This window comes from Coregonus lavaretus, assembly GCF_964263955.1.
Source record: "Coregonus lavaretus genome assembly, contig: HAP1_SCAFFOLD_1448, whole genome shotgun sequence".
In the NCBI taxonomy this organism is placed as follows: Eukaryota; Metazoa; Chordata; class Actinopteri; order Salmoniformes; family Salmonidae; genus Coregonus; species Coregonus lavaretus.
In genome coordinates, this window is record NW_028166503.1 from 30224 (window position 1) to 58218 (window position 27995).

General features: G+C 44.2%; 1 pseudogene across 1 annotated transcript; it reads right to left on the bottom strand.

Annotated features, from left to right (window-relative positions):
- Positions 1-5513: 5513 nt before the first annotated feature.
- On the bottom strand, positions 5514-27981 carry LOC311114625 (sortilin-like; annotated as a pseudogene). Its single transcript has 21 exons — positions 27596-27981; positions 26968-27030; positions 26155-26231; positions 25843-25945; positions 25125-25292; positions 22932-23005; positions 22425-22471; positions 22130-22266; positions 21690-21773; positions 16204-16264; positions 14258-14413; positions 10956-11056; positions 10734-10833; positions 9066-9240; positions 8465-8658; positions 7737-7929; positions 6944-7060; positions 6542-6668; positions 6025-6131; positions 5734-5854; positions 5514-5538 (listed from the first exon to the last, which is right to left on the bottom strand). The product of its transcript is annotated as a sortilin-like (transcript).
- Between the last annotated feature and the right edge of the window lie 14 nt (positions 27982-27995).

Consider the following 27995-nt stretch of genomic DNA (forward strand, 5'->3'; position numbering starts at 1 on the left):
CTAGCCTGGACTATTATTCGGCCAGTCTGCACTGTCTGCACAGCATGTTATCGACCCTGAACATATCGTTTTTTCTGCCGGAATCACTGAATCACTGGACCTTTAACACCGGATTCATCGCTACTAGCTAGCTGCAACCAAATGGATGTTGTGGTTGGCTAATCAGCCCTGAGTTAGCCTTGAGCCAGGCCCATCTCCCGGCTATCTACCTCTCTGTCAACCGGACCTTCTAGTGTTGACACGGAGCCCCGTCGATCCAACACGACTGGTCTGCCGATGAAATCGTCTGATGTGGTTACAACAGGCTTCACGTTACGACGTCGACCACGAACATCCATCTGCTAGCCCCGGCCCGCTAGCACACGCTAGCTGTGGCCTCTTGCTCGCTAGTGCTATAGCAGCCCTCGAACTAACTCCGAACTATCCTATTGCTGTTCACCGGACCTTATGATAACTCAGCTATACAGCTGATGCCTGCTGAACTGTTCCTTTTTACGGTACATTACATTTACATTTTAGTCATTTAGCAGACGCTCTTATCCAGAGCGACTTACAGAAGCAATTAGGGTTAAGTGCCTTGCTCAAGGGCACATCGACAGATTTTTCACCTAGTCGGCTCGGGGATTAGAACCAGCGACCTTTCGGTTACTGGCACAACGCTCTTACCCACTAAGCTACCTGCCGCCCCGAGCCGCATCCTGTTTATGTTTAGTCTCAGCCCAAACTTTGTAGCTACCTGCCGCCCCGAGCCGCATCCTGTTTATGTTTAGTCTCAGCCCAAACTTTGTAGCCATTACCAGATGTTGTCTTAGCTCTCTCGAATTACACCTGTGATTGCTTTATGCCTCTCTCCCATGTCAATATGCCTTGCTTATTGCTGTTTCGGTTATTTCTTATTGTACTATTTCACTGTAGATCCCCCAGCCCAGCTAAACCTGCCTTAGATAGCTCCTTTGTCCCACCCCCCATACACGCGGAGACCGAATCAATCGGTGCCTCCAGTGATGCTATCTCTTTCATCGTTACCCAATGCTTAGGTTTACCTCCACTGTACTCATATCCTTCCATATCATTTTCTGTACATAATGCCCTGAATCTATTCTACAATGCCCGGAAACCTGCCCCTTTTTTTCTCTGTACCCAATGCACTAGAAGACCAGTACTTAAAGCCTTTAGCCATATCCTTATTCTACTCCTCCTCTGTTCCTCTGGTGATGTAGAAGTAAACCCTGATGTTCTAGCAGTGTCTGAATCCTGGCAGAAATTTCCATCCCCAACTACAACATTTTGCGTCTCGATAGAACTGCCAAAGGGGGTGGGGTTGCAATCTACTGTAGAGATAGCCTGCAGAGCTCTATCGTACTATCCAGGTCTGTGCCCAAACAGTTTGAGCTTCTACTTCTAAAAATCCACCTTTCCAGAAATAAGTCTCTCACTGTTGCCGCTTGCTACAGACCCCCCTCAGCCCCGAGCTGTGCCCTGGACACCATATGTGAACTGATTGCCCCATCTATCCTCAGAGTTCGTACTGCTTGGTGACCTAAACTGGGATATGCTTAACACCCCGGCCAACCTACAATCTAAACTAGATGCCCTCAATCTCACACAAATGATCAACAAACCTACCAGGTACAACCCTAAATCTGTAAACATGGGCACCCTCATAGATATCATTCTGACAAATGTACCCTCTAAATACACCTCCGCTGTCTTCAACCAGGATCTCAGCGATCACTGCCTTATTGCCTGCGTCCATAATGGGTTCGCGATCAAACGACCACCCCTCATCACCTTCAAACGCTCCCTAAAACATTTTAGCGAGCAGGCCTTTCTAATTGACCTGGCCCGGGTATCCTGGATGGATATTGACCTCATTCCATCAGTAGAGGATGCCTGGTTGTTCTTTAAAAGTGCTTTCCTCTCAATCTTAAATAAACATGCCCCATTCAAAAAATTCAGAACTAAGAACAGATATAGCCCCTGGTTCTCCTCAGACTTGACTGCCCTTGACCAGCAAAAAACATCCTGTGGCGTACTACATTAGCATCGAACAGCCCCCGCGATATGCAACTTTTAGGGAAGTCAGGAACCAATATACACAATCAGTTAGGAAAGCAAAGGCTAGCTTTTTCAAACAGAAATTTGCATCATGTAGCACTAACTCCAAAAAGTTTTGGGACACTGTAAAGTCCATGGAAAATAAGAGCACCTCCTCCCAACTGGCCACTGCACTGAGGCTAGGAAACACTGTCACCACCGATAAATCTACAATAATCGAGAATTTCAACAAGCATTTTGCTACGGCTGGCCATGCTTTCCACCTGGCTACCGCTACCCCGGCCACCAACTCTGCACCCTCCGCTGCAACTTGCCCATGCCCCCCCCCCCCCCCCTGCTTCTCCTTCACACAAATTCAGACAGCTGATGTTCTGAAAGAGCAGAAAAATCTGGACCCCTACAAATCAGCTGGGCTAGACAATCTGGACCCTTTCTTTCTAAAATTAGCCACCGAAATTGTCGCAACCCCTATTACTAGCCTGTTCAACCTCTCTTTCGTAATGTCTGAGATCCCCAGAGATTGGAAAGCTGCCGCGGTCATCCCCCTCTTCAAAGGGGGTGACACTCTAGATCCAAACTGTTGTAGACCTATATCCATCCTGCCCTGCCTTTCGAAAATATTTGAAAGCCAAGTTAACAAACAGATCACCGACCATTTCGAATCCCACCGTACCTTCGCCGCTATGCAATCCCGTTTCCGAGCTGGTCATGGGTGCACCTCAGCCATGCTCAAGGTCCTAAACGATATTATAAACATGATCGATAAAAGACAGTACTGCGCAGCCGTCTTCATTGACCTGGCTAAGGCTTTCGACTCTGTCAACCACCGCATTCTTATTGGCAGACTAAATAGCCTTGGTTTCTCTAATGACTGCCTCGCCTGGTTCACCAACTACTTCTCAGATAGAGTTCAATGAGTCAAATCGGAGGGCCTGTTGTCTGGACCTCTGGCCGTGTCTATGTGGGTGCCACAGGGTTAAATTCTCGGGCCGACTATATTCTCTGTGTATATCAATGATGTTGCTCTTGCTGCTGGTGACGCTCGGATCCACCTCTATGCGGACGACACCATTTTGTATACATATGGCCCTTCATTGGACACTGTGTTAACAAACCTCCAAACGAGCTTCAACGCCATACAACACTCCTTCCGTAGCCTTCAACTGCTCTTAAACACTAGCAAAACTAAATGCATGCTCTTCAACCGAACGCTGCTTGCACCCGCCCACCCGACTAGAATCACTACTCTCGGCGGGTCTGACCTAGAGTATGTGGACAACTACAAATACCTAGGTGTCTGGTTAGACTGTAAACTCTCCTTCCAGACTCACATTAAGCATCTCCAATCAAAAGTTAGATCTAGAATCGGCTTCCTATTTCGCAACAAAGCCTCCTTCACTCATGCTGCCAAACATGCCCTCGTAAAACTGACTATCCTACCGATCCTTGACTTCGGCGATGTCATTTACAAAATAGCCTCCAACACTCTACTCAGCAAATTGGATGTAGTCTATCACAGTGCCATCCGTTTTGTCACCAAAGCCACATATACTACCCACCATTGTGACCTGTACGCTCTTGTTGGCTGGCCCTCACTACATATTCGTCGCCAAACCCACTGGCTCCAGGTCATCTATAAATCACTGCTAGGCAAATCCCCGTCTTATCTTAGCTCACTGGTCACCATAGCAACACCCACCCGTAGTCTGCGCTCCAGCAGGTATATCTCACTGGTCATCCCCAAAGCCAACACCACCTTTGGCCGCCATTCCTTCCAGTTCTCTGCTGCCAATGACTGGAACGAACTGCAAAAATCTCTGAAGCTGGAGACTCTTATCTCCCTCACTAACTTTAAGCGTCAGTTGTCAGAGCAGCTTACCGATCACTGCACCTGTACACAGCCTTTCTGAAATCAGCCCACCCAACTACCTCATCCCCATATTGTTATTTATTTTGCTAATTTGCACCCCAGTATCTCTATTTGCACATCATCTTTTGCACATCTATCATTCCAGTGTTAATATGAAATTGTAACTATTTTGCACTATGGCCTATTTATTGCCTTACCTCCATAACTACATTCGCACACACTGTATATATATTTTCTGTTGTATTTTTGACTTTATGTTTTGTTTACCCCATATGTAACTCTGTGTTGTTGTTTTTATCGCACTGCTTTGCTTTATCTTGGCCAGGTCGCAGTTGTAAATGAGAACTTGTTCTCAACTGGCTTACCACAAGACACAAGACTTGGGCAAAGACCCTGCAGGAGAGGATATGCTGCACAGCGCCTTCGTTTGGGTAGAGTAGTTGAATGAAAAGTGCATCCTTCCTCCTGCATCAGGTAATCATTGATTATGATTACGATTATCATTGACACATGATTGGACAGGTGAATGCAAGGGCACCATCAGATGGCTTTTACTTTTCCCATAATTTATAATGAGTAAGGAAGGAATGATGCACTTTTAAAGAATTGTAACCCACTGGGCGGAGCCCTAGCCCATATGGGAAATTGTACAGGTAAACAATTTGGCAAAAATAAAATCCATCTAGGAAGTAAATAAATAAAAGAACAAAGACAGGTTGAGGTGAGGTGCTGACTAACAGAAGATAATCTATACAAATAAAAAATAAGTTGCATAGTCATCTCTACTTGCTGTGGATCCGCTCTACATGTCAAATCAATCAAATGTTATTTGTCACATGCTTAAACAACAGGTGTAGACTAACAGTGAAATGCTTACTTACGGGGCCTTTTCCAACAATGCAGAGTTATAGATAAAGAAATAGTGACGAGGAATAAATGCACAGTGAATAACGAATAACAGTTGATTGTTCGTGCAGAGTAAACACAGAATAATTGAGGTAATCAGGCATTTTATTTCAATCATCGTTATTCCAACATTACTGTATTGATTTATTAGGAATGCACATTATTCAGGGCCTCATCAAAATATAGACTAGTGAACAGCGGTAATAATAATAATAACGAATATATATCATTTAGCAGACGCTTTTATCCAAAGCGACTTACAGTCATGCGTGCATACATTTTACGCACAGGTGGTCCCGGGACCACTATCCATTGCGTTGCAAGCGCCATACAAAATCGTGCAAGTTGAAGAAAGTGTTCCACACATAAATAATATCATCAGACAGAGACAAACTGTTCATTCATGAAATACTTTTAAAAAACAGACCAGTGAAACTTGAAGTAAACTCAATTCAATGTCTATTCCACGTCGGTTGAACCAGTGTTCTTCGCTCAATAAATAGCTTGGGACATCTGCATACCATCTACATGACATCCGCAATTTGTTCCTTACAAACACACTGCAAACCCTAGACATCTTGCCATTGAGATGCAACAGGTACGTCCGGTGTAATACAACAAGTGGAAGGGCATACATCCAAATGGCCAAGCTCTGGAGTTCATCATCAAGACATTTAATCTCATGTTGTTCATTCAATAAGTTCCTACAAAACGGGGGGGGGGGGGACAACAAAAGAGGGGTCTTGTAAATGGATCACTGTCATTTAAAACAATTGACAGGCCATAGCGTTGGCCTTAAATGCACAATTTCACACATATTTTGCCTTTTGCTATGCACACAAAATGTCCTAAAAATCCTGAGTGACTTTAGCCACCATGCTAACGCTAATAACACTCACATCATCTGAATCCACTTGGAAGACTGATGTTCCATTGCTACTGGTGACGCTTTCTGGGTTGGCGGCAATGGAGCGGTCGTCATCCTGAAGCTGCAGGAAAGAGAAGCGATACGTTGGCGCCCTGTAGGGGGCGGAGCAGAGCCACAAGGCATGTCAATATTTAGGATCAGAACGGAAGCAGGCATTTGAATGTGCACTTTTACCTGAGCAGTGTGTGTGATTGGATGTGTGTGTGTTTGTGTGCGTATGTGTATGTGCATGCTTGTGCGCATAAACGTGTGTGTGGCTCACCTATTTCCATAGACCATTCTCCTTACAGTATAGACAGCAGTGGCAACAGCCACCAGAATGACAATCCCTACTCCAACGCAAACCACGATCAACACCATCTTCTCTCTCTGAAATACAGAGATAGCATTATCGTATTTCTGGTCATAATATTCTAAACGCTCAAAAGCTTTATCATTTGACGCATTGCATCATCTAATATGTGGGGCTGTATTTTCTGATGCAGAAGTACCCAGAGGGTGTGTAGGCTTTTGTTCCAGCACATCGCTGACACAACTGATTCAACTCATCAACCAGTTATCAAGCCATTGATTGATTGAATCAGGTGTGCTAGTACTGAGCTGGAACAAAACCCAGCTCACAATGTGTGTCAATGTGAGATTGAAGAACACTGTTACATTATGCAGAGGTAAGACACACCTTTCACACAATGAGCAATAACAAAAGCACACACACTCAAAGGAGACCCACACACGCAGATACACACGTACACTCACACGCACACACAGGTCACACTCACCGGGGTTTCAGAGTATGGGCTGGCAGTGGGCGGCTGACTGGAGTTCCCACAATGCCTGTTGACTGTTTCCTCTCTACGCAGGGGAGTGAAACCTCCCTCACACCTATCACTGGGAACCTTACGGTACCTACACATGGAGACCACATGGTAAACTGTGTGCGTGTGTTTGGGTTTACTATCCTTGTGGGGAGCACATTTCGCCGGTCCCCACAAGGAAAAAGGTTATTTTAGGCTTAGGGGTTAAGTTTAGGGTTAGGGTTACAATTAGGGTTAGGGGTTAGGGTTAGGAGTTAGGGTTAGTGTTAGATTAAGTGTTAGGGTCAGGGAAAATAAGATTTTGAATGGGAATCAATTGTTTGGTCCCCACAAGGATAGTAAAACAAAAGTGTGTGTCATAATTACCCTGATGTCCTAAGCTCCTCCTCCTCTCCGTTTAGACACACCTCCAGGGCGTGGTCTGCAGTGTCCAGTTGTCTCATACACTCTGAGCTGTTCTCATGGCGATAGTAACCATAGTCACTGTTTGTAAGGAGAGACACGTTAGGCCATTTCAACCACAGACACAGTACAGATGCCTTATTGGCAATGTTATGTTTGACTCTGCCTTTGCCTCAAAGGCACAATTACAGAAAAAAGCTATTTTGACTAGAAATGAAGTAACCGGGCGCAACTTTGGTTTTAGAAGTGGGGGGGCCATCACTTATTATTATAAATTTTTTATCCAGTCGGATAAACACTCCAAAGAGCCCACCCGACCGCTCGGAGGCGTCCGCATGGTCCTAGAGCACACTGTTGCCTCATTCCAATTATAACATTGAGTATGGGGACACAAATGCAATTTCTGAATGTGGGAGGGAAAGTCCGTCCCCGTCCCCAGTGAAAGTTGCGCCCCTGGAAGTAACAGATTGTGCCTTTAAATGGACAACTCTCAACTTCTGGTTTCCCTTATCTGAATGTGTCCCTGACTACTGGGAGAGAATGAAAATCATGGTTGAATTTATTAGGGCACAACAAAGCATTTTTTTTTACAACAGACAATGAAAACGATTGTTTCCTAAGTTCAGGTAGCCCCTTTCTGTTTCAGTTTGTTTTCTTCTGGTTACTATTGAATACGACCCAGCAGTGTTATGACCCTCCAGGACCATAACTGAATAGCCTTGTCAGTTTAGACTGGACCCCTGACAGTGTTTCTTACCATAGGTAGTCCTCTCTGGTGCAGGGGCAGGGGCTTTTTCGCCTGCTCACTACGTAGTCCCGTCCATTCCTGCAGATGGACAGCTTCCTCAGCCTCCTGAAGATCTCCTTGTAGCCCAAGACACACCCTTCTGTGGCCGAGTCCCCACCCTCTGTGGCATGGGCCAACCACTGAACATAGTCCTGGTTACCACCTATAGGAAACCAACGTTAACCAATAGAGAGAGACTAGCGAGACATGCCAATTTGAGTATGTATCGAAATCAGTGTTTCAATCCCGGTCCCAGTGACCCACAGGGGTGCACACCAGAGAAGGCTGGTGGAAGGAACTATAGGAGGGCGAGCTCATTGTAGTGGCTGGAATGGAATAAAGGAACAGTATCAAACATATGGAAACCACATATTTGACGTCGCTCTCTGGGTATTCTCACAATAGAAAGCTAGCTACTGTTTCAATCCTTGTGAAATGTCTGTTGTTGGTTTAATGATTATGATCCTTGGGGATATTACATTTGACAACAAACAAATAAGCTTGTGACTCACAGGGGGAATCTCAATCGTCTTTCCTTGATTCCTCATGACCCCTCTCCTCACCTCCTTCTCAAAAAGCATTGGAGGAGAAGATCCAAGGTTCCTCCCCTCAGACATTCTCTTCCACTGAGTTTTGACAAGGAGATGAGTAGACACAGGATACAAGGAATCAAGGAAATACAATTGAGATTCACCCACACTCTCTGGTGATGAGACTCTGGAAGTCAATGGTGACCACCACCCACATGGGCTGGTCATCGTCCTCGGGCCGGTAACCCCACACGCTGATGTTCATGGTCTTGGTGCCCGGCTCGGACGTCAGGCCAGCGAAGAAGATGGGCTGCTCTGTGAAGTTGTACACCTTCCAACACTGGCCCTCATCTGTGGAGAACCTGGGGTGATGCACAATCACATACAGGGTCGTATTCATTAGTGCACACTGTCACAAAATGCTTTGCAACTGAAAACTAAAACGAGCCTTTCTTATTGGACAGAGTTAAGGTTGTTTTCTTTCGTTTGGTGCCTAATGAATACGACCCTGTATAAACATCTCAATGTGAACGTGCAAGCACACACACATGAATTAGACAGAATTGGACTGCTTATAGACACGTTCACAGCCACAACTTCATAGGGAGAGAAGAGTGGATAAACACAGACACACACAAAATACTCATAGGATGTCGCTTGCATGCCATGGGTGGGGGTGTGAATACAAAGCAACTTATTTACACCCAATATTTCTACACCCCAACGACTGTGTGTGTGTGTGTGCATGCGTGTGTGTGGTGTTCAGTACTTGATGGTGTTGATTTGGCCGTCCCTGGGGTGGGCCTCCACAGCCACGACGAGCCCCCCAGAGTCCAGGATGCTGTAGTGATGGGCCCCCCTCAGCGCACCCCTCCACTTGTACCCCCCGTCGTTCGACACGTACACATCAGGCCGTGCTGACGAGATGGAGTCCCCCACACTGCCTGGGAGGTCAAAGGGCAGAGGGCCGAGGTCATAGAAAGGTCACACACATTCTGGGACAGCTAGAGGGTGGGGGCTGTGTCCGAAAATATGTTTTATCTGTCAGTCATCCGGTCCCAAATGTCTCCCTACCCCTCCCTTTAGCCCTAACCCTCCAATGTTGACCTGAAGGGTCTGGATAGGGATAGCCAGTGTAGTGGTGTATCTTTCACCATATTGATTCCACATAACTGATCTGCAAAGATTGAAGGGTAAGGGAACAATTTGGGACTCGGGCATATACAGTGCTGTGAAAAAGTATTTGCCCCCTTTCTAATTTTTTCTACTTTTGCATATTTGTGATACTGAATGTTATCAGATCTTCAACCAAAACCTAATATTAGATAAAGGGAACATAAGTGAACAAATAACACAACAATTACATATTTATTTAATAAAGAAAGTTATGCAACACCCAATTCCCCTGTGTGAAAAAGTAATTGCCCCCTTACACTCAATAACTGGTTGTGCCACCTTTAGCTGCAATGACTCCAACCAAATGCTTCCTGTAGTTGTTGATCAGTCTCTCACGTCGCTGTGGAGGAATTTTGGCCCACTCTTCCATGCAGAACTGCTTTAACTCAGTGACGTGTGGGTTTTCAAGCATGAACTGCTTGTTTCAAGTCCTGCCAGAACATCTCAATTGGGATTAGGTCTGGACTTTGACTAGGCCATTCCAAAACATCAAATTTGTTGCTTTTTAGCAATTTTCCTGTAGACTTGATTGTGTGTTTTGGATCATTGTCTTGCTGCATAACCCAGCTGCGCTTCAGCTTCAGCTCACAGATGGATGGTCTGACATTCTCCTGTAGAATTCTCTGATACAGAGCAGAATTCATGGTTCCTTCTATTAAGGCAAGTCGTCCAGGTCCTGAGGCAGCAAAGCATCCCCAAACCATCACACCACCACCACCATGCTTGACCTTTGGTATGATGTTCTTACTGTGGAATGCAGAGTTTGGTTTTCGCCAGGCATTGCTGGAACCATGTCGTCCAAAAAGTTTTGAATCATCTGTCCATAGAAGTCTTGATGATCATCCAGGTGCTTTTTGGCAAACGTGAGTCAACTTTTTGGACAAGATGGGTCCCATTATGCCTGGCGAAAACCAAACACTGCATTCCACAGTAAGAACATCATACCAAAGGTCAAGCATGATATCTAATATTAGGTTTTGGTTGAAGATCTGATAACATTCAGTATCACAAATATGCAAAAGTAGAGAAATTTAGAAAGGGGGCAAATACTTTTTCATAGCACTGTATAGTGCACTATATATAGGATCAGCCATTTTGTAGTGGTGACCGAATTATTACGGGGGGGAAAGAATTTCCTGTATAGTCCAATCAAGATTCCCTACAATGCAAAATGTTGTGCGCAACATCATGTACACTACGGTAATACAGAAGTATCACAATGCAACGTGTCTTTGATATGTATGATTGACAGTTTGGTTACCGTGGGCGATGACAAGGCCAACGGCGGTGGGGTCAGAGAGAGGCAGCATGGGAGTTATGCCGTTGTATTGACTGTGTTCGCCGTGGATGTGCAGGTTACACTGTCACACACACACACACACACACAAGAATGCCATTGTTCACACTCATATAATAAGCATCAACACACCCACGACTTGATGGTATTTTCATTGTCAGAGGAGGGAATTAAGTTAGTTCTCACATCATTTCTTGAATCCTCGCCACACTCAACATTCTGGGGCTTGTTGAGGAGTTTCCACTCACCCCCTCGGTTAAATGAAATGACTGTCCGAATGCGGCCATCTGTCAAAAACAATAGTCATTATCATATTACTGGAACTAAAAAAGACATGCATTCATGGTTGAAAACCCACCAACAAACTAGAAAAAACACAGAGGTCAGTTCCCAAGATTCATCCTTAAAACCCGCCTACAAACTGTGAAAAACACAGAGGTCAGTTCTCAAGATTCATCCTTAAAACCTGCCTACAAACTGGGAAAAACACAGAGGTCAGTTCCCAAGATTCATACTCAAAACCCGCCTACAAACTGTGAAAAACACAGAGGTCAGTTCTCAAGATTCATCCTTAAAACCCGCCTACAAACTGGGAGAAACACAGAGGTCAGTTCCCAAGATTCATCCTTAAAACCCTACAAACTGGGAAAAACACAGAGGTCAGTTCCCAAGATTCATCCTTAAATCCCGCCTACAAACTGGGAAGACACAGTGGTCAGTTCCCAAGATTCATCCTTAAAACCCACCTACAAACTGCGAGAAACACAGAGATAAATTCCCAAGATTCATCCGTAAAACCAGCCTACAAACTAGGAAAAACACAAGGTCAGTTCCCAAGATTCATCCTTAAAACCCGCCTACAGACTGGGAAAAACGCAGAGATGAGTTCCCAAGATTCATCCTTAAAACCCACCTACAAACTGGGAAAAACACAGAGTTCAGTTCCCAAGATTCATCCTTAAAACCCGCCTACGAACTGGGAAAAACACAGAGGTCAGTTCCCAAGATTCATACTCAAAACCCGCCTACAAACTGTGAAAAACACAGAGGTCAGTTCTCAAGATTCATCCTTAAAACCCGCCTACAAACTGGGAGAAACACAGAGGTCAGTTCCCAAGATTCATCCTTAAAACCCTACAAACTGGGAAAAACACAGAGGTCAGTTCCCAAGATTCATCCTTAAATCCCGCCTACAAACTGGGAAGACACAGTGGTCAGTTCCCAAGATTCATCCTTAAAACCCACCTACAAACTGCGAGAAACACAGAGATAAATTCCCAAGATTCATCCGTAAAACCAGCCTACAAACTAGGAAAAACACAAGGTCAGTTCCCAAGATTCATCCTTAAAACCCGCCTACAGACTGGGAAAAACGCAGAGATGAGTTCCCAAGATTCATCCTTAAAACCTGCCTACAAACTAGGAAAAACACAGAGGTCAGTTCCCAAGATTCATCCTGAATAGAAATACAGTTGCCATGGTGATATTCATTAGTGCACACCGTAGCAAAACTTTTTGCAACCGAAAACAAAAACAAGCATTTCTTAAGTTCATGCATCAATCAATCAAATGTACAGTACCAGTCAAAAGTTTGGACACACCTACTCATTCAAGGGTTTTTCTTTAATTTTACTATTTTTTACATTGTAGAATAATAGTGAAGACATCAAAACTATGAAATAACACATATGGAATCATGTAGTAACCAAAAAAGTGTTAAACAAATCAAAATATATTTTATATTTGTGATTCTTCAAAGTAGCCACCCTTTGCCTTGATGACAGCTTTGCACACTCTTGGCATTCTCTCAACCCACTTCATGAGGTAATCACCTGTAATGCATTTCAATTAACAGGTGTGCCTTGTTAAAAGTTAATTTGTGGAATTTCTTTCCTTCTTAATGCGTTTGAGCCAATCAGTTGTGTTGTGACAAGGTAGGGTTGGTATACAGAAGATAGCCCTATGTGGTAAAAGACCAAGTCCATATTATGGCAAGAACAGCTCAAATAAGCAAAGAGAAACGACAGTCCATCATTACTTTAAGACATGAAGGTCAGTAAATCTGGAACATTTCAAGAACTTTTAAAGTTTCTTCAAGTGCAGTCGCAAAAACCATCAAGCGCTATGATGAAACTGGCTCTCATGAGGACCACCACAGGAAAGGAAGATCCAGAGTTACCTCTGCTGCAGAGGATAAGTTCATTAGAGTTAAATGCACCTCAAATTGCAGCCCAAATAAATGCTTCACAGAGTTCAAGTAACAGACACATCTCAACATCAACTGTTCAGAGGAGAAAGCGTGAATCAGGCTAATTCATCGAATTGCTGCAAAGAAACCACTACTAAAGGACACCAATAAGAAGAAGAGACTTGCTTGGGCCAAGAAACACGAGCAATGGACATAAGACTGGTGGAAATCTATCCTTTGGTCTGATGATTCCAAGTTTGAGATTTTTTGTTCCAACCGCCGTGTCTTTGTGAGACGCAGAGTAGGTGAACGGATTATCTCTGCATGTGTGGTTCCCACCGTGAAGCATGGAGGAGGAGGTGTAATGGTGTGGTGGTGCTTTGCTGGTGACACTGTCAGTGATTTATTTAGAATTCAAGGCACACTTAACCAGCATGGCTACCACAGCATTCTGCAGCGATACGCCATTCCATCTGGTTTGCGCTTAGTGGGACTATCATTTGTTTTTCAACAGGACAATGACCCAACACACCTCCAGGCTGTGTAAGGGCTATTTGACCAATAAGGAGAGTGATGGAGAGCTGCATCAGATGACCTGGCCTCGACAATCACCCGACCTTAACCCAATTGAGATGGTTTGGGATGAGTGTGACCGCAGAGTGAAGGAAAAGCAGCCAACAAGTGCTCAGCATATGTGGGAACTCCTTCAAGACTGTTGGAAAGCATTCCAGGTGAAGCTGGTTGAGAGAATGCCAAGAGTGTGCAAAGCTGTCATCAAGGCAAAGGGTGGATACTTTGAAGAATCTAAAATCTAAAATATATTTTGTTTAATTTAATTAATTTAATTAATTTATTATAAAATGTGTTTAACACTGTTTTGGTTACTACATGATTCCATATGTGTTATTTCATGGTTTTGATGTCTTCACTATTATTCTACAACGTAGAAAATAGTAAAAATAAAGAAAAACCCTTGAATGAGTAGGTGTGTCCAAACTTTTGACTGGTACTGTATTTATAAAGCCCTTTTTACATCAGCAGTTGTCACAAAGTGCTTATACAGAAACCCAGCCTAAAATCCCAAAGAGCAAGCATTGCAGATGTAGAAGCACGGTGGCTAGGAAAAACTCCCTAGAAAGGCTGGAACCTAGGAAGAAACCTAGAGAGGAACCAGGCTCTGAGGGGTAGCTAGTCCTCTTCTGGCTGTGGCGGGTGGAGATTATAAGACTCCCTCCCCGTTTCGGACTGTTTATGTTCCTAATGAATACGACCCAGATTGTGTTGATGCGTAGTTGCGTACCCTCCTCCAGTACGTTGGTGAGGTAGACTCCTCTCATGGAGGTGACATTGGTGAAGTCGCTCTTCCCTTCCCCACCAAACAGGTGGCGCTCCAGAGACTTAGAGTACACGATGCCCCGGTCATCTGACGTGTACACCGTCCCAAAGTAGCTTTCCTCTGGAGAATAGAAGAGAGTGGAGTATGGTAGAATATAATAAAAAGTCAATATAATTAAACATTATTATATAGTAGGAATGGTCATTTATCATCTACTCTATCCTGACCCCATGAGACAACACACACACACACACACATATACACGGATGGTAGAAATACAGTGTCTTCTGTAGGCATGGGAACAAACCCAACTGCGCTGACACAGCCCTCTATGAGTCGGCATAGCAATAAGGGGCTGTCAACATCAATAAATGGTGTGAAGAACACTCCTGACATCAAAGATGTAGAAACAACTTAGGTCAGGACTTAGTGGTAAATAGTATGCATATGACCTTCTGGCCTTAAAATCCCCTTGTAACATGTGCTGCTGTGTGTGCGTGTGTTTGTGTGTGTGTGTACCCTGATGCCCAGAGCTGTGTCAGCTGTCCTTCTAGCCTAGCCAGGTGTCTGTCTACCTCTTCCCCCTCTCAGATAAAACCCCTCTCTGTTCCTTCTTATCTGCTCCATTCATCTGAATGGGACAAAAGCCTCGGGCCTCTACCCGTACACGCTTACTGTATACACTGACCCAGGTTAGACACACACACACACACACACACACACACACACACACACACACACACACACACACACACACACACACACACACACACACACACACACAGCCTGTATGATTGGATTAATTGTCAGCAATACTAAGAACTTGTGAAACCAGTCTTTCCTCTTTCTCTTTAACACACTCAAGCTTTTCCATTGCAGCAAGAAGGGTTAGCAGGGCTGAGACAGACATAGCAGGGTTAGGGTTAGTAGTGCTGAGACAGCCATAGCAGGGTTAGGGTTAGGGTTAGCAGGGCTAAGACAGCCATAGCACGGTTAGGGTTAGCAGGGCTGAGACAGCCATAGCAGGGTTAGGGTTAGCAGGGCTGAGACAGCCATAGCAGTGTTAGGGTTAGCAGGGCTGAGACAGCCATAGCAGGGTTAGGGTTAGCAGGGCTGAGACAGCCATAGCAGGGTTAGGGTTAGCAGGGCTGAGACAGCCATAGCAGGGTTAGGGTTAGCTGGGCTAAAACAGCCATAGCAGGGTTAGGGTTAGCAGGGCTGAGACAGCCATAGCAGGGTTAGGGTTAGCAGGGCTGAGACAGCCATAGCAGGGTTAGGGTTAGGGTTAGCAGGGCTGAGACAACCATAGCAGGGTTAGGGTTAGGGTTAGCAGGGCTGAGACAACCATAGCAGGGTTAGGGTTAGGGTTAGCAGGGCTGAGACAACCATAGCAGGGTTAGGGTTAGCAGGGCTAAGACAGCCATAGCAGGGTTAGGGTTAGGGTTAGCAGGGCTAAGACAGCCATAGCAGGGTTAGGGTTAGGGTTAGCAGGGCTGAGACAACCATAGCAGGGTTAGGGTTAGGGTTAGCAGGGCTGAGACAGCCATAGAGCTAGATGAGATAGATGTACAATTTCAGACACGATCAGTGCTGAGCAAAATACATGAGTAAACTTAAAAGTAAACTTGAATGTTTAATCTAAAGACGGATCCATGTGGCTCATATGTCCTATGTCTGTATTTGAAAAGCATGTGTGAGTGTATGAGTTAGAATGTGAGAGAGAGAGAGAGAGAGAGAGAGAGAGAGAGAGAGAGAGAGAGAGAGAGAGAGAGAGAGAGAGAGAGAGAGAGAGAGAGAGAGAGAGAGAGAGAGAGAGAGAGAGAGACTAGAGTGTGTGAGTGTGACAGAGTATGTGTAAGGTGTGTGTGTGAGTGAGCTGTGATGAAGTTCCCTCCTTTCCCCCAGAGTACCTCCCGGATTGTCCACATGCATGAAGATCATATCCTCATCCCCATCCAGAACCGAGTAGAACTGGAAACACACACACATATATATACAGGTGAGAAAATTAATCATTAAGGCATGTGTGCAACTGTTGGAGTCATTGTAATGCCTCCCCCCAATTAGGTGTGTGTGTGTGTGTGTGTGTGTGCGTGTGTGTGTGTGTGTGTGTGTGTGTGTGTGTGTGTGTGTGTGTGTGTGTGTGTGTGTGTGTGTGTGTGTGTGTGTGTGTGTGTGTGTGTGTGTGTGTGTGTGTGTGTGTGTGTGTGTGTGTGTGTGTGTGTGTGTGTGTGTGTGTGTGTGTGTGTGTGTGTGTGTGTGTGTGTGTGTGTGTGTGTGTGTGTGTGTGTGTGTGTGTGTGTGTGTGTGTGTGTGTGTGTGTGTGTGTGTGTGTGTGTGTGTGTGTGTGTAGGGCGGCAGGTAGCTTAGTGGTTAAGAGCATTGTGCCAGTAACCGAAAGGTCGCTAGTTCTAATCCCCGAGCCGACTAGGTGAAAAATCTGTCGATGTGCCCTTGAGCAAGGCACTTAACCCTAATTGCTCCTGTAAGTCGCTCTGGATAAGAGCGTCTGCTAAATGACCAATTATTATTATGTGTGTGTGTGTGTGTGTCTGTGTGCTCTCCCATTTCTAAGACATTAATCATCGTGAGAGAATATCTTTGTTTCTGTGTTGTCAGCAAGATACAGTTTGGGAGGGAGTTGAGGGAGAGAGAGGAGAGCAGGGGATGGTGTGTGTGGGTGTGTCTTTGTCTGTGGCAAGACCTGTAGTGTGCATCTGTCGTTACGTTATGTGTTGAAATGGAAAGTTGCCAAACGATTTTCTCCTGATATGTGCAAACGTCTTTCACACCCCTACTTCCTCTTTCAAGAGCTTATAGATAAGACCCTCGGTGACAGTTACTTTATCTTGTAGTTACTTTGTCATAATGTGATTTTTAATCTGTACTATGTCTTGTCAATTGTTGTGACTGATTATTTACCTTGTACAGATATGACAGGGGTTCTTAATGACAAAATGCTGTCACCCTGACCTGGAATTCTTTGAATTTTTTTAATGAAATAGGGTTCAGGATAAGGAGTGAAATAGATATGAGTGTGTGTGTGTGGGGGGGGGGGGGGGGGGAGTACATGGGTATAGGGGTAGGGGGACAGTGGGACAGGGGAAGAGGGAGACAGTAAGACAACAGTACAGAGAAACAGGAGAGATGGACAGGGGTAGAGCTGTTGCGGTCATGAAATTTTGTCAGCCGGTGATTGTCAAGCAAATAACTGCCGGTCTGATTAACATAAACATGTTTGCATCTCCTGGCTTCTACGCATTGCCTACAAGCCACTGATGCAGACCTTTGGAACATCAAGTGCGCACATGCGGCTATTGTGTGTTGAACAGTTAAACAAGAAACTGGTCCTCTTATATGCTTACTTTAGAGTTATTTATGCAACTTTAGTTGTGATATAAACGTTGGGCTATATGTTTAGATTTTTTATATATTCTAAGGCTGCATGATGCGACTCAAATATTGATTTGAAAAATAGTTGCATGAAAGGCATGAGATCTGATTTGTTTCTTGTGCAGGCTGCACACACTTCATCAGTCTCTCATTCACCATTTGACAAGCACTTGATAATATTCTCACCAAGCCTCGAATTTCCCAGCGGCATCCCCCTTGTGTGGCCGTAATGCCCCCTAAAAAATCCACGCCTTTTGTGGCCAAAGTGGTCGTTGTGCCCTTGGGCTGAATATAATAATTATAATTCCCTTCTCCCGGCTGCTGTGCTCCGAAGCACCTCTCAATCACATGGCTCTCAGATATCTCAATTCTTATTAGCCAATGCCCGTCACGTGATCGGGTCCTTCTCACAGGCATTTCAGCTAAGAAGTAGGCTACAAGTGAATGAAGACCCACACATCGGGGACGCAACTCCGAATTCCCAGGCGCATATTGTAGATGTTAGAACTGTCCACATTTAGCCTACTTTTTGTCAGCCAACAAGATGAGTAGGCCTAACGAACAGCAAAAGCACTAGCCTATGTCAATCTACTATCCCCCATAGTACAAATTAATAGAACCACTCGCATCAACAACAAAAAAGTTAAAGCAATGAGGGTGATGCAACAGATCAGAACGTTTAGCTTAAAATGTTAATAAACTATTAGGCTATTTCTTCACATTATAAGCACAGCAATGCGCACACGGCAGTAGGCTATAAGTGCGAATGTTCCAAAATGCAATCAATTAGCGGGAAAACACTGTCCTTGAAAGTGACGGCAAATATGATTATGCATGTAATGCTGTATTATAAAGGTGCATTTTTATGATTAAAATTATCTTCCCCAAACTTGAAACTCACGCGCAGCCTATGTATGCCAGTTAGGCTCTACACCGGTTATAAAGCGGATTAATATGCCACATTTTAAGAAGTTATTTGGCCACTGATACAAACATATAGGCTTATGGGCTAGGCTACATGAGGTGTGCGACTATGATTTAAAAAAAAGCCATGCTCTGTTTCTTGCCTTAAGCTGGGCATCATTCACAAGAGATAATATATAATTCACGAGTGATAGGTTAATATTGTCTCCATCAGACTATTCTTAATTTAATGTTGTCTTTACATACTAAATAATATACACTACCGTTCAAAAGTTTGGGATAACTTAGAAATGTCCTTGTTTTCGAAAGAAAAGCAATTTTTTTGTCCAGAAACAAATAACTTTCTTCTGAAACTCGTCAGTGCACCGGGGCCTCCCACTCCTCTTTCTATTCTGGTTAGAGACAGTTTGCCCTGTTCTGTGAAGGGAGTAGTACACAGCGTTGTACGAGATCTTCAGTTTCTTGGCAATTTCTCGCATGGAATAGCCTTCATTTCTCAGAACAAGAATAGACTGACGAGTTTCAGAAGAAAGTTATTTGTTTCTGGACATTTTGATCCTGTAATCGAACCCACAATTGCTGATGCTCCAGATACTCAACTAGTCTCAAGAAGGCCAGTTTTATTGCTTCTTTAATCCGCACAACAGTTCTCAGCTGTGCTAACATAATTGCAAAAGGGTTTTCTAATGATCAATTAGCCTTTTTAAATGATAAACTTGGATTATAACCGCGATTGATAATAGACAGTACTGTGCAGCCGTCTTCATCGACCTGGCCAAGGCTTTCGACTCTGTCAACCACCGCATTCTTATTGGCAGACTAAATAGCCTTGGTTTCTCAAATGACTGCCTCGCCTGGTTCACCAACTACTTCTCAGATAGAGTTCAGTGTGTCAAATCGGAGGGCCTGTTGTCTGGACCTATGGCAGTCTCTATGGGGGTGCCACAGGGTTAAATTCTTGGGCCGACACTTTTCTCCGTGTATATCAATGATGTCGCTCTTGCTGCTGGTGACTCTCAGATCCACCTCTACGCAGACGACACCATTTTGTATACATCTGGCCCTTCATTGGACACTGTGTTAACAAACCTCCAAACGAGCTTCAATGCCATACAACACTCCTTCAGTAGCCTCCAACTGCTCTTAAACACTAGTAAAACTAAATGCATGCTTTTCAATCGAACGCTGCTGGCACCCGCCCACCCGACTAGAATTACCACTCTCGACGGGTCTGACCTAGAGTATGTGGACAACTACAAATACCTAGGTGTCTGGTTAGACTGTAAACTCTCCTTCCAGACTCACATAAAGAATCTCCAATCCAAAGTTAAATCTAGAATCGGCTTCCTATTTCGCAACAAAGCCTCCTTCACTCATGCTGCCAAACATGCCCTCGTAAAACTGACTATCCTACCGATCCTTGACTTCGGCGATGTCATTTACAAAATAGCCTCCAACACTCTACTCAGCAAATTGGATGTAGTCTATCACAGTGCCATCCGTTTTGTCTCCAAAGCCCCATACACTACCCACCACTGTGACCTGTACGCTCTTGTTGGCTGGTCCTCACTACATGTTCGTCGTCAAACCCACTGGCTCCAGGCCATCTATAAATCACTGCTAGGCAAATCCCCGCCTTATCTTAGCTCATTGGTCACCATAGCAGCACCCACCCGTAGTCTGCGCTCCAGCAGGTATATCTCACTGGTCATTCCCAAAGCCAACACCTCCTTTGGCCGCCATTCCTTCCAGTTCTCTGCTGCCAATGACTGGAACGAATTGCAAAAATCTCTGAAGCTGGAGACACTTATCTCCCTCACTAACTTTAAGCATCAGTTGTCAGAGCACCTTACCGATCACTGCACCTGTACACAGCCCATCTGAAATTAGCCCACCCAACTACCTCATCCCTATATTGTTATTTATTTTGCTCTTTTGCACCCCAGTATCTCTATTTGCACATAATCTCTTGCACATCTAGCATTCCAGTGTTAATACTATTGTAATTATTTTGCACTATAGCCTATTTATTGCCTTACCTCCATAACTTGCTACATTTGCACACACTGTATTTGTATTTTTGACTTTGTTTTTTTTACCCCATATGTAACTCTGTGTTGTTGTTTTTATCGCACTGCTTTGCTTTATCTTGGCCAGGTCGCAGTTGTAAATGAGAACTTGTTCTCAACTGGCTTACCTGGTTAAATAAAGGTGAAATAAAAAAAATAAAAAAATAATTAGCAAACACAACGTGCCATTGGAACACAGGACTGATGTTTGCTGATAATGGGCCTCTGTACGCCTATGTAGATGTTCCATTAAAAATCAGACGTTTCCAGCTACAATAGCCATTTACAACATTAACAATGTCTACACTGTATTTCTGATCAATTTGATGTTATTTTAATGGACAAAACAAGGAAATGTCTAAGTGACCCCAAACTTTTGAGCGGTACTGTATGTCTGAAATTTGTTTTGATTTAGAATGGACCATTATCATGCACCTGTCTCTGAACATGGGCATGGGGGAAAAAATACATGTCATCTATGCACTTAAATAGCGAATGGAGGACGCTTTTCCCGTGGTTCATTTTCATGCCAGTCAGGTAGGCTATACTCCTGTTGTAAAGAGATGCAATGTGATTCATATTAGGAAAGTTAATAAATATAGTAGGCCTAGCCTATAGAAAGCTGATGGGATCCTCCTCTGTTTTCTCACGCAATTGCATAGCCTATAGAAATGTTGCGCAACATGAGCTGATGGGCTCTCATGAAGTGTTTGATTAGATTTTCGATTACATTTGCATTGATGTCAGAGTGATAAGATGGTCAATAGAGTGCTGAGTACCAGCAGTTAGCAATTTTTGTAGGCTACTAATGACCATCAGCAGCATCAGAGCTTGGAGAAACCTAATTACCGTGACTAAATGGTCACTTGGAATTTGACTGCCGTCATGACCTGTGACCACCGGTGACTGGGGACAATATAATGAAGTGAGGGCAGAGGGGACATAGTGGGGTACAGAGGGAAATAATGGACAGACAGACAGACAGACAGACAGACAAGAGCCTGTCCTACCTGCTCGGTGGAGGCGGAGGGAAGCTGGGCCTTGTTGAAGTGGTCCCCTTGGTCTGAGGACACATAGATAACACGTGGGGCTCCCTGGGAGAGAATCACTTAGTCACAACACAGATCTAACCAAGGCTCCCTGGGAGAGAATCACTTAGTCACAACACAGATCTAACCAATCAAGATCCACAATGTGGTGTTGGACTGTTCACTGACTAGACCAATGAAAGGCAGAGTGAGTCTAAATAACACAGAATTTGAGTGATTTTGTGTTTGTAAATTATATTTCGGCTTATATGTTGATACGCGTGTGTGTTTGTTTGTTTGTGTGTGTGTGTGTGTGTGCATGCATGTGTGCGATTGCTTGCATGAGTATGCAGGCTTGCATGTGTGTGTGTGTGTGTGTGTGTGTGCGTGCGTGTGTGTTTGCATCAGTGTGTGTGTCTCACCAGTGTCTCTATGACTGAGGTGAAGAGGAAGCCTCCTACATAGCCGAAGGAGAAGATGCTGTGTATCACGGTGGTGAATGTCTTCCCCAGGTCCTCTGTCCTCTTCAGGAGCAGCTCTCCTCTTCTGTCTGCCTCCACTAACAACACAACACAATAGACCAGCGCCCTATTCATTAGGCACCAAACAGAAGAAAACCCACCGACACAGGGAGGGATATCTGAAGTTGTCGCTAGTTTTTTGGTTTCCAAATGTTTTTGCTACGGTGTGCACTAATGAATACGACCCTGCTCTCACCTGTTCCTTTGGGACTGAAGCTGAAGAAGAGAGTGATGCCGGAGCCCCTGGCAAAATAAGCAGAGAGAGAGAGAGAGAGAGAGAGAGAGAGAGAGACCCGGTCAATATCATATTTATTACATTTCGTTATTATTTATTACATAGGGGCAAATCCTATAACTTACACTCAAGTAATTTTCACTTAGTCTCCCATTGATTGATATCAATGCATGACTAAGTGAAAATTAATCTTTAGTGACTTAACAAATAGGAGTTTCTCACTCCTACCAAACACACTACAGTTGCCACCAGACCTGGGCTAAACATTCCAATTCAGTCAAACAACAGACAACAGACTGTAGACGTGTGTGCTTTCTGATCTCTGTGTGTTTTCTACATTGATGTATTGAAGTCAGTATTTAGATTGACCACGACACACCTCCGCCCTTTGTCTGGGGACGGCTGATCAAATTGAGCTTTGTGGTGTGTGTGTGTGTGTATGTGTGTGTGTGTACCGTTTGTTCTCACCACGTGAAAGATTGTGTTCCCTCGTGAACCTTTGTCCACACAGCCCCAAAATCCAGAGAAAGCCACAGGCCACCCTGTAAGTGAGAAAAGCATATGATAATGTGTATTTATTGCTTCAATATGTCACTTTTTGGGTGACCCAACCAAATGCACATTGAAATGTGAGTTATAGATCTGTCATTCTCATTGAAAGCAAGTCTAAGAAGCGGTAGATCTGTTCTATAGGCACTATTTCTATGCTTCCCGTTCTTACGTTTCGTTTTTGGTCTTTTACTTTCGGTTTTGTACACAAGCTTGAAAATACAATATACAGTGGGGGAAAAAAGTATTTAGTCAGCCACCAATTGTGCAAGTTCTCCCACTTAAAAAGATGAGAGAGGCCTGTAATTTTCATCATAGGTACACGTCAACTATGACAGACAAAATGAGGAAAAAAAATCCAGAAAATCACATTGTAGGATTTTTAATGAATTTATTTGCTAATTATGGTGGAAAATAAGTATTTGGTCAATAACAAAAGTTTCTCAATACTTTGTTATATACCCTTTGTTGGCAATGACACAGGTCAAACGTTTTCTGTAAGTCTTCACAAGGTTTTCACACACTGTTGCTGGTATTTTGGACCATTCCTCCATGCAGATCTCCTCTAGAGCAGTGATGTTTTGGGGCTGTCGCTGGGCAACACGGACTTTCAACTCCCTCCAAAGATTTTCTATAGGGTTGAGATCTGGAGACTCCAGGACCTTGAAATGCTTCTTACGAAGCCACTCCTTCGTTGCCCGGGCGGTGTGTTTGGGATCATTGTCATGCTGAAAGACCCAGCCACGTTTCATCTTCAATGCCCTTGCTGATAGAAGGAGGTTTTCACTCAAAATCTCACGATACATGGCCCCATTCATTCTTTCCTTTACACGGATCAGTCGTCCTGGTCCCTTTGCAGAAAAACAGCCCCAAAGTATGATGTTTTCACTCCCATGCTTCACAGTAGGTATGGTGTTCTTTGGATGCAACTCAGCATTCTTTGTCCTCCAAACACGACGAGTTGAGTTTTTACCAAAAAGTTATATTTTGGTTTCATCTGACCATATGACATTCTCCCAATCCTCTTCTGGATGCACTCTAGCAAACTTCAGACAGGCCTGGACATGTACTGGCTTAAGCAGGGGGACACGTCTAGCACTGCAGGATTTGAGTCCCTGGCGGTGTAGTGTGTTACTGATGGTAGGCTTTGTTACTTTGGTCCCAGCTCTCTGCAGGTCATTCACTAGGTCCCCCCGTGTGGTTCTGGGATTTTTGCTCACCGTTCTTGTGATCATTTAGACCCCACGGGGTGAGATCTTGCGTGGAGCCCCAGATCGAGGGAGATTATCAGTGGTATTGTATGTCTTCCATTTCCTAATAATTGCTCCCACAGTTGATTTCTTCAAACCAAGCTGCTTACCTATTGCAGATTCAGTCTTCCCAGCCTGGTGCAGGTCTACAATTTTGTTTCTGGTGTCCTTTGACAGCTCTTTGGTCTTGGCCATAGTGGAGTTTGGAGTGTGACTGTTTGAGGTTGTGGACAGGTGTCTTTTATACTGATAACAAGTTCAAACAGGTGCCATTAATACAGGTAACGAGTGGAGGACAGAGGAGCCTCTTAAAGAAGAAGTTACAGGTCTGTGAGAGCCAGAAATCTTGCTTGTTTGTAGGTGACCAAATACTTATTTTCCACCATAATTTGCAAATAAATTCATTAAAAATCCTACAATGTGATTTTCTGGATTTTCTTTTCTCAATTTGTCTGTCATAGTTGACGTGTACCTATGATGAAAATTACAGGCCTCTGTCATCTTTTTAAGTGGGAGAACTTGCACAATTGGTGGCTGACTAAATACTTTTTTTCCCCACTGTATTTGGTTATTGAAAATATATTTCACAGCGGTTTAGATGGTACAATGATTATCTACACTATACTTGCTTGTTTTGTCACATAAACTGAAATTAGGCAAACTATTCAAATTTTTTGCAACTAGGAAATGGCGGAGTGATTTCTGCATATTGCACCTTTAAGCTGAGTTAAAGGTGTGTGTGTGTGTGTGTGTGTGTGTGTGTGAGGTGAGGTGAGGTGAGTGTGAACTTAACAGCTGAATTTCATGTGAAAATTCTATACGATCACAAAGAGATAGAGAGCACGTTTGTTTATTTACTCACATCAATGCTGATGACCACTAAGTATTCGGGATTCAGGAAGTGGAAGGTGATTGGCTGGGCCGGGTGAAAGGGCAGCTGGACAGACTTAAAGGACACTCCGGCGTCAGTCGAGGTAAAGATGACGCCACCAGGGTTGTCCAAGACCGGTGTGTCTGCAGTCAGAATCACCTGTCAATCAGAACAAGCACCATCGGTGATGGGAGGTTGCCTGAGGGTGCATCTCAATAGTCTAAACTGGCTTCCTCCCCTTGTCTTCTCTATTGTCTTCATATAATTCACCTCCCCAACCCCAAAATAAAACTATGAGGCCTCATCCTGGGGTGTATTCATTAGACGCCAAGCAGACAAAAACAGTGGAATTTGTCCACTAAGATACGCTTGCTTTCATTGCTGAACATTTTCCGTTGCAAATTGAATACCACCCTGTTGTGGTTGTTTAGGAGGAAAGGGTTTGGTGGTTTTGTTGTTCTCACTGTCTAGTCTTCACACCAGAGTTCTGAGCAACGTGACCACAGTGGCAAGTGGAGGAGAGTGGTGAAACTGAGATGTGGTGCCTCAAGCTGATTGGACAGCAAGAACCAAGACAGCTGATGTGTCTGCACATGCATGCCAGACAGTCACAAACACACACACATATACCCACACACATGCAGACACACACACACAGACTGTCATCAGAATGCTTTCCTCCATGTACACTTGTGATCTGGCAGCTTACCTGCTGAGAGTTCCCTGGTCCAGCCAGAAGTCCAAATTCCTTCCTTATGAAGGTGTTGTTGATGAGATGAGAAACATCATGGAAAGACTTGCCATAGTCTGCACTGAGAGGGGAGGATAACAAGCCAAAATGTCAAAACACTGGCTCAGTTAATCTATTCTACACACAGACTGACACAGACAGACAGACAGACAGACACACAGACAGACAGACACACAGACAGACACAGACAGACGGGCAGACAGAGACAGAAAGACAGACAGACAGACAGACATATAGATACAGACAGACAGATTGCCACCATCCACTAACCTGCGGTACAGTCGTGAAGAACCGCCCTCGAAGAAGGAGTCTAGAGGAGCACTGACTGTAGACAACACCAAGATTACCTGGTGGGACACAAAATAACACTTGGCTAAACATCACCATAACATTTACATTTTAGTCATTTAGCAGACACTCTTATCCAGAGTGACTTACAGGAGCAATTAGGGTTAAGTGCCTTGTTCAAGGGCACAGACAGATTTTTCACCTAGTCGGGGATTAGAACCAGCGACCTTTCGGTTACTGGCACAACGCTCTTAACCACTAAGCTACCTGCCGCCCCACTGTACTATTACCAGTTTATGTACAGTTAGCAATGCCCATTTATGCACCCCTGTCATTACAATCAATCACTCAATCAATCACTCACTTACTCACTCACTCACTCACTCACTCACTCACTCAATCAATCAACCAACCAATTAACCAATCACTCACTCATTCAATCACTCACCCAACCAACCAATCATTCACTCACTCACTCAATCAATCAATCAATCAATCAATCAATCAATCAACCAAATGAAAACATTGTTGTCAAAGCCTTAAATTGTTTCCTCTGTCCTCCTCCTTTTTCCTTCCCTTCGTCTGCATCGATGTGAGCGAACTGGACAGGTGAAAGCAAATTCCCTGTAGGTATCTATCACGTTTCCTCACTGTCAGGTTATCGCAGATGAAAGAGAGGAAAGAGGGAAGGAAGCTACTCCAGCCTATTGAGCTGCACCCGTTTCAGATGCACCCCATGAATGATGATGACAATGATTCTACATCCATCATCCATTAAGTGAGGACCATACTTACTCCTGTCCCGTCTCCAACCCATGTGACAGTAAAACTGGAGCCATCATCACCATGAAACCCTGTCTGAAGGGAGAGAAAGAAAGAGAGAGCGATGGAGAGAGAGAGAGAGAGAGAGAGAGAGAGAGAGAGAGAGAGAGAGAGAGAGAGAGAGAGAGAGTGAAATCGAGAGAGAGACTCATCTTACTCACATACAAGCATAACATCACACCTTCAGAGCTGATTAACCTTATGACAACCCAAGTAGCCCTACCCTCAAAACTATCACACACAAAATCATTAATAAAGCAAGCATTAATCATTAACAAGCAGTAGGCTAATACAACAACAACAAAATCCCTTGCTCACGAACGTTATGATGACATATTATGATAAATTAGCATTTATTTACGCAATTCCAAATTGCAAAAGTAAAATGCGGTGTTGATGCTCTAGCAGTTGATAAAGTAAGTCAAAAACGGCACTGACATCAAATCAAATCAAATTTTATTGGTCACATGCGCCGAATACAACAGGTGCAGACATTACAGTGAAATGCTTACTTACAGCCCTTAACCAACAGTGCATTTATTTTAAACAAAAAAAGTAAGAATAAAACAACAACTAAAAAAGTGTTGAAAATAGCTCTCACCTCGTGTGTATTTTGATCCAACACCCTGTGTTCTAATGGTGTAAGACGGAGTGTACAAGCGGTGAAAGTGGGACTTGGAGAAGCTATGGTATCCCTTTCTGGCCGTGAGAGGACTTTACCGTGGTTCCCAAATTGCTGAGTCCGATGGAAAGACACCGTTCTCCGGTTTCGTTGCTCTTTGCACTGACCCCCCACACCCAGAAGAAGCAAGCATGCCCCACCGAGGACCAAAAGTCTCCAAGTCATTTTGATGTGGTGGGCTAGAAATAATGGTAAAGTCCCAAATCCCACAGTTCTGTCACGTATGACAGGCTAGCATTGCCTTTCGTTTCAGGCGACAAATGACAAGTGTCCTACTTGAAAGGCAGGGGGGCGGAGAGACACATGTTTGACGGGTCAT